Genomic DNA, 15,886 nt, shown 5'->3' with positions numbered 1-15,886 from the left:
CAGACTCCTTGCACCAGCAGACCACCAGATAATTAAAATCTGAACGCAAATTTATTGTTATTTAACAAGCGTTTTCGCCACTAAACAATGTGGCTTCTTCAGAGAAAAATAGATAAACAAGAACATCATTGCACGCTCAATATAAATAAGCAGTTAAGAGGAAATGACATCACATCAGTTAGAAGTCATTTTTTACAAATTTACAAAAGTGTTAAAATACATAAATCTAATTGCAAGAGTAATATGAACCAGTGGTATAATATTGTGACAAGTTGAATTCAATCAACAAAAAATGATTTATGTAGTCATACAGAGAAAGTGTATTATTTCTGTTTAAGCTGTAAAAGACTAGTTCCATAACTTTTATTACCAGCAAATAATCTGTTCATTGACACAGACGTGGTCAATGAAATATGAAGACGAACTGGAAAACGTCACAGAAAATACTATATATGAATTATAATGTATATAAAAAATATAACAAATAATATAAAAATCATATAAAAAAAATCATATAAAAAATCACCCTCAACACTAAGTGAAAATACCATGCGATAGCATGATTAAGTCACTAGATATAAGTTTACCAAAAAATATGTGTCAGAGGTGAATCAACGGCCACATAACAAACAAATGGGGTGCACCCAATATATTAAGGCGAGTACACTACCTTAAGTAGCTTCTAAGTCTCAGGACTGCAGAAATGTTACAGTTTTCGTTGAGACCAGGATAGCAAAAAGCATCCGTTCTCAACTGCCACTCCAACTCACGGGTTTCCAAAAGTAATGGTATGGGGCCCCCTCGGATATTAGTCATAACTTGGTCGATGGCCATGAATGAAAAACAGTGGCCTGGGAAGTTGTCTATGTGTTTGGCTAAAGCATTGGTGTCAATGTTTTTCCTGATAGCATACATATGTTCGTAGACGCGGTCACGCAGTCTACGATCGGTCTTACCTATATAGAAGGAGGGGCAACACTCACAAAAGGCCACGTATACTATAGATCTACTCTCACAGTTAAGTGGAAATTGAATAGTGTACTTCCTGTTCCTTATTGTGTAAGTCTGGCCCATCCTAACTTTATGACACCAGTTGCAGAAGCCACATGAGGACATACCAATTCGTTTGTTAAAACCATTACTATGGAAGTCCCTTTGTAAAAGCTCTTTGAGGTTATTGTTCCTTTTAAAGACGAAATTGGGAAAATATCCCAATTTTTCTGTTATACCAGGACTACTCAAAATGAATTGCCAGTTCTTCCGTATTATTGCCATAATAGCTCTAGAACTAAAGCTATAAGTGACGACGTAGCTTAATGAAAAGTCACGTCCATTACTGGTACTAGTGTTAGCAAGTGATAAGTCAATGATACTACTAGGTGATACTGACATATCTGTATGCAATGACTCCAGTCTAGGTTGGCCTTGATGTAGAATAGGTTTGAAAAACCCACTCAACCTCTTTTTAAGAACCTCAGAGGTTAGTTCTTCTACAAGCTGCCTCGGGTAGCCTCTATTGAGGAACATATTGCCGAGTTGTTCACACTCACTCTGAAAGTCAACTAACCTGCTACACATTCTCCCCGCTCTAACCAGCTGGCCCTTCACAATTGCTCTCTTTTGTTTGAAGGGGTGTTGGCTAGAAAAGTGCAGGAAAGAATTGCAATATGTAGGTTTTCTAAACACATTAGAGACATAAGTATTCATGCCAACATCCTTGCAAAGTTTCACGTCCAAGTAGTCAATATCTGTTACCAAAAACTTGGACGTGAATTTAAGGAATTCCGTAGTACTATTTAACGAAATGGCTAGCTTCAGTGGAAGTACCTCGGAACAAAATAAAAATGTCATCAAGGTATCTCGTGTAAAATTGGACAAAACACATCAAATCTGGAGAGAGAAAAAGGAAGTTCTTTTCCCAGTACCCCATGAAAAAATTAGCCACAGATGCTCCACAGGGTGAGCCCATGGCGACACCCTTCTTCTGCAAGAAGAATTTCTTGTCAAACAAAAAATAATTACATGACAAGACAACATCCAAGATTTCAGTGACAAGGTCTATTTCAGTTTTTGAAGCTCCAAAGTCTACAAGTAAAAGAGCCAACCATTCAAGGGCTTCCTGGTGTGGGATGGAAGTGTATAAGTCCACCACGTCGATGGTGAGAAAATTATTCTCACCATCAAACGGTATACTGTTGATACTTTCCAAAAAAGACCAGGAATCCTTACAAACTCCGGGAAGATGTTTCAAGTACTTTGACAAAATCTTGTCAACAAGTTTGGCACTTGGGTACGTCATAGAACATCTTCCATCCACTAAGGCCCTCATAGGTGGATTATTAACATCCTTGTGGACCTTAGGAATGCCAAACATAATAGGAAGTTTGGGTAAAGTGATGTCTATATAGTTGTAAGTGTCGAGGTCTATTTTTCCCCCCAGGAATAAATCACGAAAGAGACCTCTCATCATATTATGAGATCAGTTTATTTCGTTAATGGAGGCTTCAGTGTAAGCTGAAGTCTCTAGAACAGAAAGCATTTTCTCTGTATACTTGGAGTTGTCAAAGATGACCAATCCGCCACCCTTATCAGGTTTTATCAGCCTGACGGGGTAGCGGCAAAGTTCATCAAGGAGTAGCGCCTGTTCTTTAGTGATATTATATCGTGAAGATTCTACATTACTTCGGCTCACCTTAGAAGAATGTCTAAGATCAACCTCACAGACCCTCTCAAATAACTGAAGAGACGGGTGAAGAGGTGGGTTGAATACACTAGGCAATTTCAAGGAGTCCTGGGTTGTATCAACCCCGTTGTTAAAAAGTAACTTCAGGTTGAGCTTACGAACGAAGCACTTCAGCTCAATAATCTCCTTGGGTGTGTCTCCAAATTTACTCGGGACAAATGTATAACCAAGGGCAAGCAATTCTACCAGTTCGTCTCTTAACTGCAACTCTGTAAAATTATAAATTTTAAAATCACCCTTTTGGTTTAGAATTATTCTAGGGGCAACGTCCCCTTGGTAAGGGCTAGTTGCATTTACTACGCCATCATCACAAGTATCGTCTACATCATTAGAGTAAGAAGGGACATCGCTAGTATCAATGAGGCTATCAGTCGTCATTCCTAGTTCACCTTCTTGTTGGATTGTCGGCGGTACTTTCGATTGCCTAAAAAATTGTTGTTATTACTGTTTTTGTTTTTATTAATTGGGGTATTTCTATTACCTGGGTTGTTTCTTTTAAGTCCTTTAATTCTGTCACTACGTCTAGGTCCCACTTCTTCCTCCACAAAGTTATCCTCGTCTACATGGGTGTCGTCTAATTCAAGGTTCACTGTTGAACCCAGATGTCCCTGATTAACCCTAGTGTTAGGCTTCGTGGAGTCTGAGTATTGGAGTCTAGGGTATGCAGCATTATTCTGATAAGCCAATCTGTCTCTCACAAGTTTCTTACTCTTATTCAATTTTAGCTTCACCAATAGTGAATCGATACTTGTCAGAGTACGGTCATAATCAAATTTATACCTTGTGAAATTCAAATCTGCCCTCATTTCCTTGTCCAATACATCAATTTCATTTAGTAATACACAAACATGTTGGCTGTAATGCTTAACAATCAATTCCAACAACTGAACACCCTGTTGTTGGAATAAATCCTGTAATTCATTATAAAAACAAACATCATTCAATAACCCAGATGGAGAAGTTGCTAGTAAGCCCTTTGGAACCAACTTCTCTTGGGTACATTGTTTAAAATAAACAGTCTCGAGTTGCAGTTTTTTAAGCCTAAGAATTTTGTTATCAAAAATCTTAAGCTTGTTTGCTAAAAGTTCATTAGTGAGATCATTACTTTGAGGTCCCATTATACCAGTACTCTGCTGTGAAAACTGAAATATGTCAGTATTGTTCATCCATTCTGATAAAACAAATGGGCCACGTAAGTTAATGTCTTGCCCACAATTAGGTACAGTAATATCACCAGCACGTACCTGCTGATTAGAACCAGCGGTTAACACGTTCACTCCTGAAAAAGCTGCAACATCACTAAAAGGGCGCCCGTCTCGGTTGGACGTACCCGTTCTGGCAAAAGAAGCAGAACCACGGTGGAATTCAGTACCTGGGATGGCGTCCAAACCAGTGCTTCCTGTATTACATAAAGCTGAAGGTTGGGCTGCAGGAACCAAAAAGTCTTGCCCGCTGGTAGAACCAGAGGGTTGAGCTGCAGGAATGAGAAATCCGGAACTCACAGTTGAGCCGTTAGACTCAACTCCACTTCGAGTAGTCCCGGAAATTGGAGCCGCAAAACGGCTCTTGTGAACGTCAAGTCCCTCAAAACGGTCAAAGCGTGCATTCAACTGATCTAGTCTCTGCGATAATGAGACTAACAAAGCAGGGATATCCAATGGAAGGTTACGGGAAACCTCGGGTGCCCCTGAGTCAGTAAATAAATGAGGAGTGCTGGGGCTAACAGGACTGTCCGTGGCCATAATGAAAGTAATGATCTCACTAATGAACTTTTAGCAAACAAGCTTAAGATTTTTGATAACAAAATTCTTAGGCTTAAAAAACTGCAACTCGAGACTGTTTATTTTAAACAATGTATCCAAGAGAAGTTGGTTCCAAAGGGCTTACGAAGCAACTTCTCTCCATCTGGGTTATTGAATGATGTTTGTTTTTATAATGAATTACAGGATTTATTCCAACAACAGGGTGTTCAGTTGTTGGAATTGATTGTTAAGCATTACAGCCAACATGTTTGTGTATTACTAAATGAAATTGATGTATTGGACAAGGAAATGAGGGCAGACTTGAATTTCACAAGGTACAAATTTGATTATGACCGTTTGACAAGTATCGATTCACTATTGGTGAAACTAAAATTGAATAAGAGTAAGAAACTTGTGAGAGACAGATTGGCTTATCAGAATAATGCTGCATACCCTAGACTCCAATACTCAGACTCCACGAAGCCTAACACTAGGGTTAATCAGGGACATCTGGGTTCAACAGTGAACCTTGAATTAGACGACACCCATGTAGACGAGGATAACTTTGTGGAGGAAGAATTGGGACCTAGACGTAGTGACAGAATTAAAGGACTTAAAAGAAACAACCCAGGTAATAGAAATACCCCAATTAATAAAAACAAAAACAGTAATAACAACAATTTTTAGGGTAATCGAAGTACCGACAATCCAACAAGAAGGTGAACTAGGAATGACGACTGATAGCCTCATTGATACTAGCGATGTCCCTTCTTACTCTAATGATGTAGACGATACTTGTGATGATGGCGTAAATGCAACTAGCTCTTACCAAGGGACGCGCCCCTAGAATAATTCTAAACCAAAAGGGTGATTTTAAAATTTATAATTTTACAGAGTTGCAGTTAAGAGATGAACTGGTAGAATTGCTTGCCCTTGGTTATACATTTGTCCCGTAAATGGAGACACACCCAAGGAGATTATTGAGCTGAAGTGCTTCGTCAGAAGCTCAACCTGAAGTTACTTTTAACAACGGGTTGATACAACCCAGGACTCCTTGAAATTGCCTAGTGTATTCAACTCCACCTCTTCACCCGTCTCTTCAGTTATTTGAGAGGGTCTGTGAGGTTGATCTTAGACATTCTTCTAAGGTGAGCCGAAGTAATGTAGAATCTTCACGATATAATATCACTAAAGAACAGGCGCTACTCCTTGATGAACTTTGCCGCTACCCCGTCAGGCTGATAAAACCTGATAAGGGTGGCGGATTGGTCATCTTTGACAACTCCAAGTATACAGAGAAAATGCTTTCTGTTCTGGAGACTTCAGCTTATACTGAAGCCTCCATTAACGAAATAAACCGATCTCATAATATGATGAGAGGTCTCTTTCGTGATTTATTCCTGGGGGGAAAAATAGACCTCGACACTTACAACTATATAGACATCACTTTACCCAAACTTCCTATTATGTTTGGCATTCCTAAGGTCCACAAGGATGTTAATAATCCACCTATGAGGGCCTTAGTGGATGGAAGATGTTCTATGACGTACCCAAGTGCCAAACTTGTTGACAAGATTTTGTCAAAGTACTTGAAACATTTTCCTGGAGTTTGTAAGGATTCCTGGTCTTTTTTGGAAAGTATCAACAGTATACCGTTTGATGGTGAGAATAATTTTCTCACCATCGACGTGGTGGACTTATACACTTCCATCCCACACCAGGAAGCCCTTGAATGGTTGGCTCTTTTACTTGTAGACTTTGGAGCTTCAAAAACTGAAATAGACCTTGTCACTGAAATCTTGGATGTTGTCTTGTCATGTAATTATTTTTTGTTTGACAAGAAATTCTTCTTGCAGAAGAAGGGTGTCGCCATGGGCTCACCCTGTGGAGCATCTGTGGCTAATTTTTTCATGGGGTACTGGGAAAAGAACTTCCTTTTTCTCTCTCCAGATTTGATGTGTTTTGTCCAATTTTACACGAGATACCTTGATGACATTTTTATTTTGTTCCGAGGTACTTCCACTGAAGCTAGCCATTTCGTTAAATAGTACTACGGAATTCCTTAAATTCACGTCCAAGTTTTCGGTAACAGATATTGACTACTTGGACGTGAAACTTTGCAAGGATGTTGGCATGAATACTTATGTCTCTAATGTGTTTAGAAAACCTACATATTGCAATTCTTTCCTGCACTTTTCTAGCCAACACCCCTTCAAACAAAAGAGAGCAATTGTGAAGGGCCAGCTGGTTAGAGCGGGGAGAATGTGTAGCAGGTTAGTTGACTTTCAGAGTGAGTGTGAACAACTCGGCAATATGTTCCTCAATAGAGGCTACCCGAGGCAGCTTGTAGAAGAACTAACCTCTGAGGTTCTTAAAAGAGGTTGAGTGGGTTTTCAAACCTATTCTACATCAAGGCCAACCTAGACTGGAGTCATTGCATACAGATATGTCAGTATCACCTAGTAGTATCATTGACTTATCACTTGCTAACACTAGTACCAGTAATGGACGTGACTTTTCATTAAGCTACGTCGTCACTTATAGCTTTAGTTCTAGAGCTATTATGGAAATAATACGGAAGAACTGGCAATTTTGAGTAGTCCTGATAACAGAAAAATTGGGATTTTTTCCCAATTTCGTCTTTAAAAGGAACAATAACCTCAAAGAGCTTTTACAAAGGGACTTCCATAGTAATGGTTTTAACAAACGAATTGGTACGTCCTCATGTGGCTTCTGCAACTGGTGTGATAAAGTTAGGATGGGCCAGACTTACACAATAAGGAACAGGAAGTACACTATTAAATTTCCACTTAACTGTGAGAGTAGATCTATAGTATACGTGGCCTTTTGTGAGTGTTGCCCCTCCTTCTATATAGGTAAGACCGACAGATCTGGACCGCATCTACGAACATATGTATGCTATCAGGAAAAACATTGACACCAATGCTTTAGCCAAACACATAGACAACTTCCCAGGCCACTGTTTTTCATTCATGGCCATCACCAAGTTATGACTAATATCCGAGGGGCCCCATACCATTACTTTTGGAAACCCGTGAGTTGGAGTGGCAGTTGAGAACGGATGCTTTTTGCTATCCTGGTCTCAACGAAAACTGTAACATTTCTGCAGTCCTGAGACTTAGAAGCTACTTAAGGTAGTGTACTCGCCTTAATATATTGGGTGCACCCCATTTGTTTGTTATGTGGCCGTTGATTCACCTCTGACACATATTTTTTGGTAAACTTATATCTAGTGACTTAATCATGCTATCGCATGGTATTTTCACTTAGTGTTGAGGGTGATTTTTTATATGATTTTTATATGATTTTTATATTATTTGTTATTTTTTATATACATTATAATTCATATATAGTATTTTCTGTGACGTTTTCCAGTTCGTCTTCATATTTCATTGACCACGTCTGTGTCAATGAACAGATTATTTGCTGGTAATAAAAGTTATGGAACTAGTCTTTTACAGCTTAAACAGAAATAATACACTTTCTCTGTATGACTACATAAATCATTTTTTGTTGATTGAATTCAACTTGTCACAATATTATACCACTGGTTCATATTACTCTTGCAATTAGATTTATGTATTTTAACACTTTTGTAAATTTGTAAAAAATGACTTCTAACTGATGTGATGTCATTTCCTCTTAACTGCTTATTTATATTGAGCGTGCAATGATGTTCTTGTTTATCTATTTTTCTCTGAAGAAGCCACATTGTTTAGTGGCGAAAACGCTTGTTAAATAACAATAAATTTGCGTTCAGATTTTAATTATCTGGTGGTCTGCTGGTGCAAGGAGTCCGTGACTTGTTTGGTCTTTCACAGTGGTCTTGGTTTTTTGTTCTTTTTTACTTGTTTGTCATTATGGCCACGGACAGTCCTGTTAGCCCCAGCACTCCTCATTTATTTACTGACTCAGGGGCACCCGAGGTTTCCCGTAACCTTCCATTGGATATCCCTGCTTTGTTAGTCTCATTATCGCAGAGACTAGATCAGTTGAATGCACGCTTTGACCGTTTTGAGGGACTTGACGTTCACAAGAGCCGTTTTGCGGCTCCAATTTCCGGGACTACTCGAAGTGGAGTTGAGTCTAACGGCTCAACTGTGAGTTCCGGATTTCTCATTCCTGCAGCTCAACCCTCTGGTTCTACCAGCGGGCAAGACTTTTTGGTTCCTGCAGCCCAACCTTCAGCTTTATGTTATACAGGAAGCACTGGTTTGGACGCCATCCCAGGTACTGAATTCCACCGTGGTTCTGCTTCTTTTGCCAGAACGGGTACGTCCAACTGAGATGGGCGCCCTTTTAGTGATGTTGCAGCTTTTTCAGGAGTGAACGTGTTAACCGCTGGTTCTAATCAGCAGGTATGTGCTGGTGATATTACTGTACCTAATTGTGGGCAAGACATTAACTTACGTGGCCCATTTGTTTTATCAGAATGGATGAACAATACTGACATATTTCAGTTTTCACAGCAGAGAACTGGTATAATGGGACCTCAAAGTAATGATCTCACTAATGAACTTTTAGCAAACAAGCTTAAGATTTTTGATAACAAAATTCTTAGGCTTAAAAAACTGCAACTCGAGACTGTTTATTTTAAACAATGTATCCAAGAGAAGTTGGTTCCAAAGGGCTTACGAAGCAACTTCTCTCCATCTGGGTTATTGAATGATGTTTGTTTTTATAATGAATTACAGGATTTATTCCAACAACAGGGTGTTCAGTTGTTGGAATTGATTGTTAAGCATTACAGCCAACATGTTTGTGTATTACTAAATGAAATTGATGTATTGGACAAGGAAATGAGGGCAGATTTGAATTTCACAAGGTATAAATTTGATTATGACCGTACTCTGACAAGTATCAATTCACTATTGGTGAAGCTAAAATTGAATAAGAGTAAGAAACTTGTGAGAGACAGATTGGCTTATCAGAATAATGCTGCATACCCTAGACTCCAATACTCAGACTCCACAAAGCCTAACACTAGGGTTAATCAGGGACATCTGGGTTCAACAGTGAACCTTGAATTAGACGACACCCATGTAGACGAGGATAACTTTGTGGAGGAAGAAGTGGGACCTAGACGTAGTGACAGAATTAAAGGACTTAAAAGAAACAACCCAGGTAATAGAAATACCCCAATTAATAAAAACAAAAACAGTAATAACAACAATTTTTTAGGCAATCGAAAGTACCGCCGACAATCCAACAAGAAGGTGAACTAGGAATGACGACTGATAGCCTCATTGATACTAGCGATGTCCCTTCTTACTCTAATGATGTAGACGATACTTGTGATGATGGCGTAGTAAATGCAACTAGCCCTTACCAAGGGGACGTTGCCCCTAGAATAATTCTAAACCAAAAGGGTGATTTTAAAATTTATAATTTTACAGAGTTGCAGTTAAGAGACGAACTGGTAGAATTGCTTGCCCTTGGTTATACATTTGTCCCGAGTAAATTTGGAGACACACCCAAGGAGATTATTGAGCTGAAGTGCTTCGTTCGTAAGCTCAACCTGAAGTTACTTTTTAACAACGGGGTTGATACAACCCAGGACTCCTTGAAATTGCCTAGTGTATTCAACCCACCTCTTCACCCGTCTCTTCAGTTATTTGAGAGGGTCTGTGAGGTTGATCTTAGACATTCTTCTAAGGTGAGCCGAAGTAATGTAGAATCTTCATGATATAATATCACTAAAGAACAGGCGCTACTCCTTGATGAACTTTGCCGCTACCCCGTCAGGCTGATAAAACCTGATAAGGGTGGTGGATTGGTCATCTTTGACAACTCCAAGTATACAGAGAAAATGCTTTCTGTTCTGGAGACTTCAGCTTATACTGAAGCCTCCATTAACAAAATAAACTGATCTCATAATATGATGAGAGGTCTCTTTCGTGATTTATTCCTGGGGGGAAAAATAGACCTCGACACTTACAACTATATAGACATCACTTTACCCAAACTTCCTATTATGTTTGGCATTCCTAAGGTCCACAAGGATGTTAATAATCCACCTATGAGGGCCTTAGTGGATGGAAGATGTTCTATGATGTACCCAAGTGCCAAACTTGTTGACAAGATTTTGTCAAAGTACTTGAAACATCTTCCCGGAGTTTGTAAGGATTCCTGGTCTTTTTTGGAAAGTATCAACAGTATACCGTTTGATGGTGAGAATAATTTTCTCACCATCGACGTGGTGGACTTATACACTTCCATCCCACACCAGGAAGCCCTTGAATGGTTGGCTCTTTTATTTGTAGACTTTGGAGCTTCAAAAACTGAAATAGACCTTGTCACTGAAATCTTGGATGTTGTCTTGTCATGTAATTATTTTTTATTTGACAAGAAATTCTTCTTGCAGAAGAAGGGTGTCGCCATGGGCTCACCCTGTGGAGCATCTGTGGCTAATTTTTTCATGGGGTACTGGGAAAAGAACTTCCTTTTTCTCTCTCCAGATTTGATGTGTTTTGTCCAATTTTACACGAGATACCTTGATGACATTTTTATTTTGTTCCGAGGTACTTCCACTGAAGCTAGCCATTTCGTCAATTCGTTAAATAGTACTACGGAATTCCTTAAATTCACGTCCAAGTTTTCGGTAACAGATATTGACTACTTGGACGTGAAACTTTGCAAGGATGTTGGCATGAATACTTATGTCTCTAATGTGTTTAGAAAACCTACATATTGCAATTCTTTCCTGCACTTTTCTAGCCAACACCCCTTCAAACAAAAGAGAGCAATTGTGAAGGGCCAGCTGGTTAGAGCGGGGAGAATGTGTAGCAGGTTAGTTGACTTTCAGAGTGAGTGTGAACAACTCGGCAATATGTTCCTCAATAGAGGCTACCCGAGGCAGCTTGTAGAAGAACTAACCTCTGAGGTTCTTAAAAAGAGGTTGAGTGGGTTTTTCAAACCTATTCTACATCAAGGCCAACCTAGACTGGAGTCATTGCATACAGATATGTCAGTATCACCTAGTAGTATCATTGACTTATCACTTGCTAACACTAGTACCAGTAATGGACGTGACTTTTCATTAAGCTACGTCGTCACTTATAGCTTTAGTTCTAGAGCTATTATAGCAATAATACGGAAGAACTGGCAATTCATTTTGAGTAGTCCTGGTATAACAGAAAAATTGGGATTTTTTCCCAATTTCGTCTTTAAAAGGAACAATAACCTCAAAGAGCTTTTACAAAGGGACTTCCATAGTAATGGTTTTAACAAACGAATTGGTATGTCCTCATGTGGCTTCTGCAACTGGTGTCATAAAGTTAGGATGGGCCAGACTTACACAATAAGGAACAGGAAGTACACTATTAAATTTCCACTTAACTGTGAGAGTAGATCTATAGTATACGTGGCTTTTTGTGAGTGTTGCCCCTCCTTCTATATAGGTAAGACCGATCGTAGACTGCGTGACCGCGTCTACGAACATATGTATGCTATCAGGAAAAACATTGACACCAATGCTTTAGCCAAACACATAGACAACTTCCCAGGCCACTGTTTTTCATTCATGGCCATCGACCAAGTTATGACTAATATCCGAGGGGGCCCCATACCATTACTTTTGGAAACCCGTGAGTTGGAGTGGCAGTTGAGAACGGATGCTTTTTGCTATCCTGGTCTCAACGAAAACTGTAACATTTCTGCAGTCCTGAGACTTAGAAGCTACTTAAGGTAGTGTACTCGCCTTAATATATTGGGTGCACCCCATTTGTTTGTTATGTGGCCGTTGATTCACCTCTGACACATATTTTTGGTAAACTTATATCTAGTGACTTAATCATGCTATCGCATGGTATTTTCACTTAGTGTTGTGGGTGATTTTTATATGATTTTTTATATGATTTTTATATTATTTGTTATATTTTTATATACATTATAATTCATATATAGTATTTTCTGTGACGTTTTCCAGTTCGTCTTCATATTTCATTGACCACGTCTGTGTCAATGAACAGATTATTTGCTGGTAATAAAAGTTATGGAACTAGTCTTTACAGCTTAAACAGAAATAATACACTTTCTCTGTATGACTACATAAATCATTTTTTGTTGATTGAATTCAACTTGTCACAATATTATACCACTGGTTCATATTACTCTTGCAATTAGATTTATGTATTTTAACACTTTTGTAAATTTGTAAAAAATGACTTCTAACTGATGTGATGTCATTTCCTCTTAACTGCTTATTTATATTGAGCGTGCAATGATGTTCTTGTTTATCTATTTTTCTCTGAAGAAGCCACATTGTTTAGTGGCGAAAACGCTTGTTAAATAACAATAAATTTGCGTTCAGATTTTAATTATCTGGTGGTCTGCTGGTGCAAGGAGTCCGTGACTTGTTTGGTCTTTCATCTTGGTCAATGTACCCTGCAGACCCATACAATTTGAATGTAATTTGTTAGTATGAATGTCAGCTTTAAAATGATACCTTAACCATTACTGCATGATGTTCCTTTCTTGTGATATTCACAGAAATATGATTAATATATTATTTTTCATAACTGATAAATAAACAAAGCATAATATCTCATCACCTGTAACAGACAGAGCCTACATATAAGTGTAGAAGTTGTGCATCTGAATGTCAGCTTCAAAATGATGCATCATTTGTGTGATCATCATGCTCCCTTGCAAAAATATGGGCATAATAATGAAAAGTATTGTAAATGTATAATTTTCATAATCGTACAAGACTAAACAAACTGTGATATCTGCACATGTGTAGAGTGCACAGACACAGTTCTTTTACCTTGTTGTAAGGAGTAACACTGTCTTCAACATGAGGTATTACTTGGCACACTGACATGCTCCCGTGCAAAGTTATTTACCAAAATATGAAAAAAAATCATAATTTCCATAACCTAATTCCAAACAAACTTTGATATCTGCACATGTGTCCAACATACAGGCACAATTCTTTTACCATGTTAGAACTATCAATACTGTCTTCACAATGAGGTATTACTTGGCACACTGACATGCTCCCTTGTAAAGTTATTTACCAAAATATGAAAAAAAATCATAATTTTCATAACCCATGTCCGAAACAAACTTTGATATCTGCATATGAGTACAACATACAGACACCATTCTTTTACCATGATAGAACTATTAATACTGTTTTCAAAATGAGGTATTACTGAGCACATTTAGATGCTCCCTTGCAAAGTTATTTACCAAAATATGAAAAAAAATCATAATTTCCATAACCTAAGTCCTAAACAAACTTTGATATCTGCACGTGTCCAACATACAGGCACAATTCTTGCACCATGTTGGAACCAGCAATGCTGTCTTCAAAATGAGGTATTACTTGGCACATTCAGATGCTCCCTTGCAAAGTTATTTACCAAAATATGAAAACATCATAATTTCCATAACCTAAGTCCGAAACAAACTTTGATATCTACATATGAGTACAACATACAGGCACCATTCTTTTCCCATGTTAGAACTATCAATACTGTCTTCACAATGAGGTATTACTTGGCACACTCAGATGCTCCCTTCTAAAGTTATTTACCAAAATATGAATAAAAAATCATAATTTTCATAACCCATGTCCGAAACAAACTTTGATATCTGCATATGAGTACAACATACAGGCACCATTCTTTTACCATGTTTGAACTATCAATACTGTCTTCAAAATGAGCTATTACTTGGCACACTGACATGCTCCCTTGTAACGTTATTTACCAAATTATGAAAAAATCATAATTTCCATAACCTAAATCCTAACAAGACTGATATATGTACATGTGTACAGCATTCAGAAGCAGTTGTTTTACCATGTAGACACATATGATTGTAATTATACACATTCTTGGTGTAGCCAACATACTGCTGAATGGTTACATGTAAAGAGAAAAAGCAAGGTAAGAACTACCACTCCACTAATGAACCCAGGACAAGCATGGGACAGTGGCAGGCAAGGCCATCTCATCTGTCCAATAGCTGTGCTGGCTACCCACTCAGACAGCCGATGACACTGCAGTCTCACAACCTCCTTCGGTGTCAGCAGTCTGCCTTACCTATGCCTTTTCTCTTTACATGTGTTCATTCAGCAATGGACCTAAGGGATCAATTTCTGTATTAGTAAGCCCTTCCTATCATCTAAACTCTACACATGCCTGATAAAAGCAGACTAAAAAAGAAGTATTGCAGGATGGTCACTGACATATTAGATTGTACGTGGTAGGACTGTCCTAAAACAGTTGTTCTTTCTCAACATCCTCACCAGCTCCTTACCACGGTTATTTGCCAAACTCAGATAAATATATTTTACACAACACATTTCATAATAGAGTTTTACTTACTATACTGGCCCTACTTGGTCATGGGTGTTTTCCATTCTTCTCATGAGCTGCATGTTACCAATCCTGCATAGCTCTCCTCACGCAATGCCCTCCTCAATTAGGTGAATGCCATCCCTTCTGAACAGGTGAACGTCTTCTGCCCAACTACTGGGTATAAGCAGAAGTACAGTAATACAAGTAGAAATGTCAAATGTATCTGGTTCATCCATGTTAGAATTAGTGACAAAAGTAATAATTCCAGTTATTGCATCTGACCATCACTCTGGTTACAATAAGACCCATCAGTTTTCCTCAATGCAGTATGTGCATATTGTTAACAGATAATAAAATATTCTTGAAAGCTGGATACATAAACAAAAAATTATAATAACCATCACTGAAACTTAAGCTATAGATAACCTATACTATGACTCCAAGCAGAGAAAAAACACAACTGACTTGTGCATTCATCAAAGTGATAAAGACTTCTACTTATGTGAATAACAGTGACAGCAGCTGAGACTTTTATACAAGCAGAAGTGATGTACCCCAATGTAATTTGCAGACTGACTTTCTATATGTCCTCAGTAACCCCTCCAGTTGTTTGCTTTCTGTATGCACAGGCACCAAAATGACACAATTTGGCCAAGCAGTCACTTCAGCAGTGAGACCATGTATGCACAAGCACTTTCCTGATACACAATGAATTATTTCCCCAAGCAACATCCTCATAATTATGTCCAGGTATACATGCACCCAAAATGAAACGTTTCCACAAACAAGCCTTCAGTAACATTTCCTAGTATATGCAACCACCAGCATGAACACGTCACCCAAGAAACCCCTTCAGTAGAATGTTGCGGTATGCATAATGTCCAAAATTAAAACACTTCCCCAAACGAAACATCTGTAATGCTTCCTAGTATGTACAACCACCAAAATGAAGCATTCACCCAAGCGAGCCCTTCAATATAATGTATGCACAGGCACCAGAATGAAAGATTTCCCCGAAACAACCATTCAGTAACATTTCCTGGTATGTACAAGCACCAAATCAAAAATTC

The sequence above is a fragment of the Protopterus annectens genome, chromosome 1.part0 (assembly GCF_019279795.1).
Source record: "Protopterus annectens isolate FY-2018-M chromosome 1.part0, PAN1.0, whole genome shotgun sequence".
Classification (NCBI taxonomy): Eukaryota; Metazoa; Chordata; order Ceratodontiformes; family Protopteridae; genus Protopterus; species Protopterus annectens.
Note: the sequence above shows the minus strand (reverse complement) of the source record.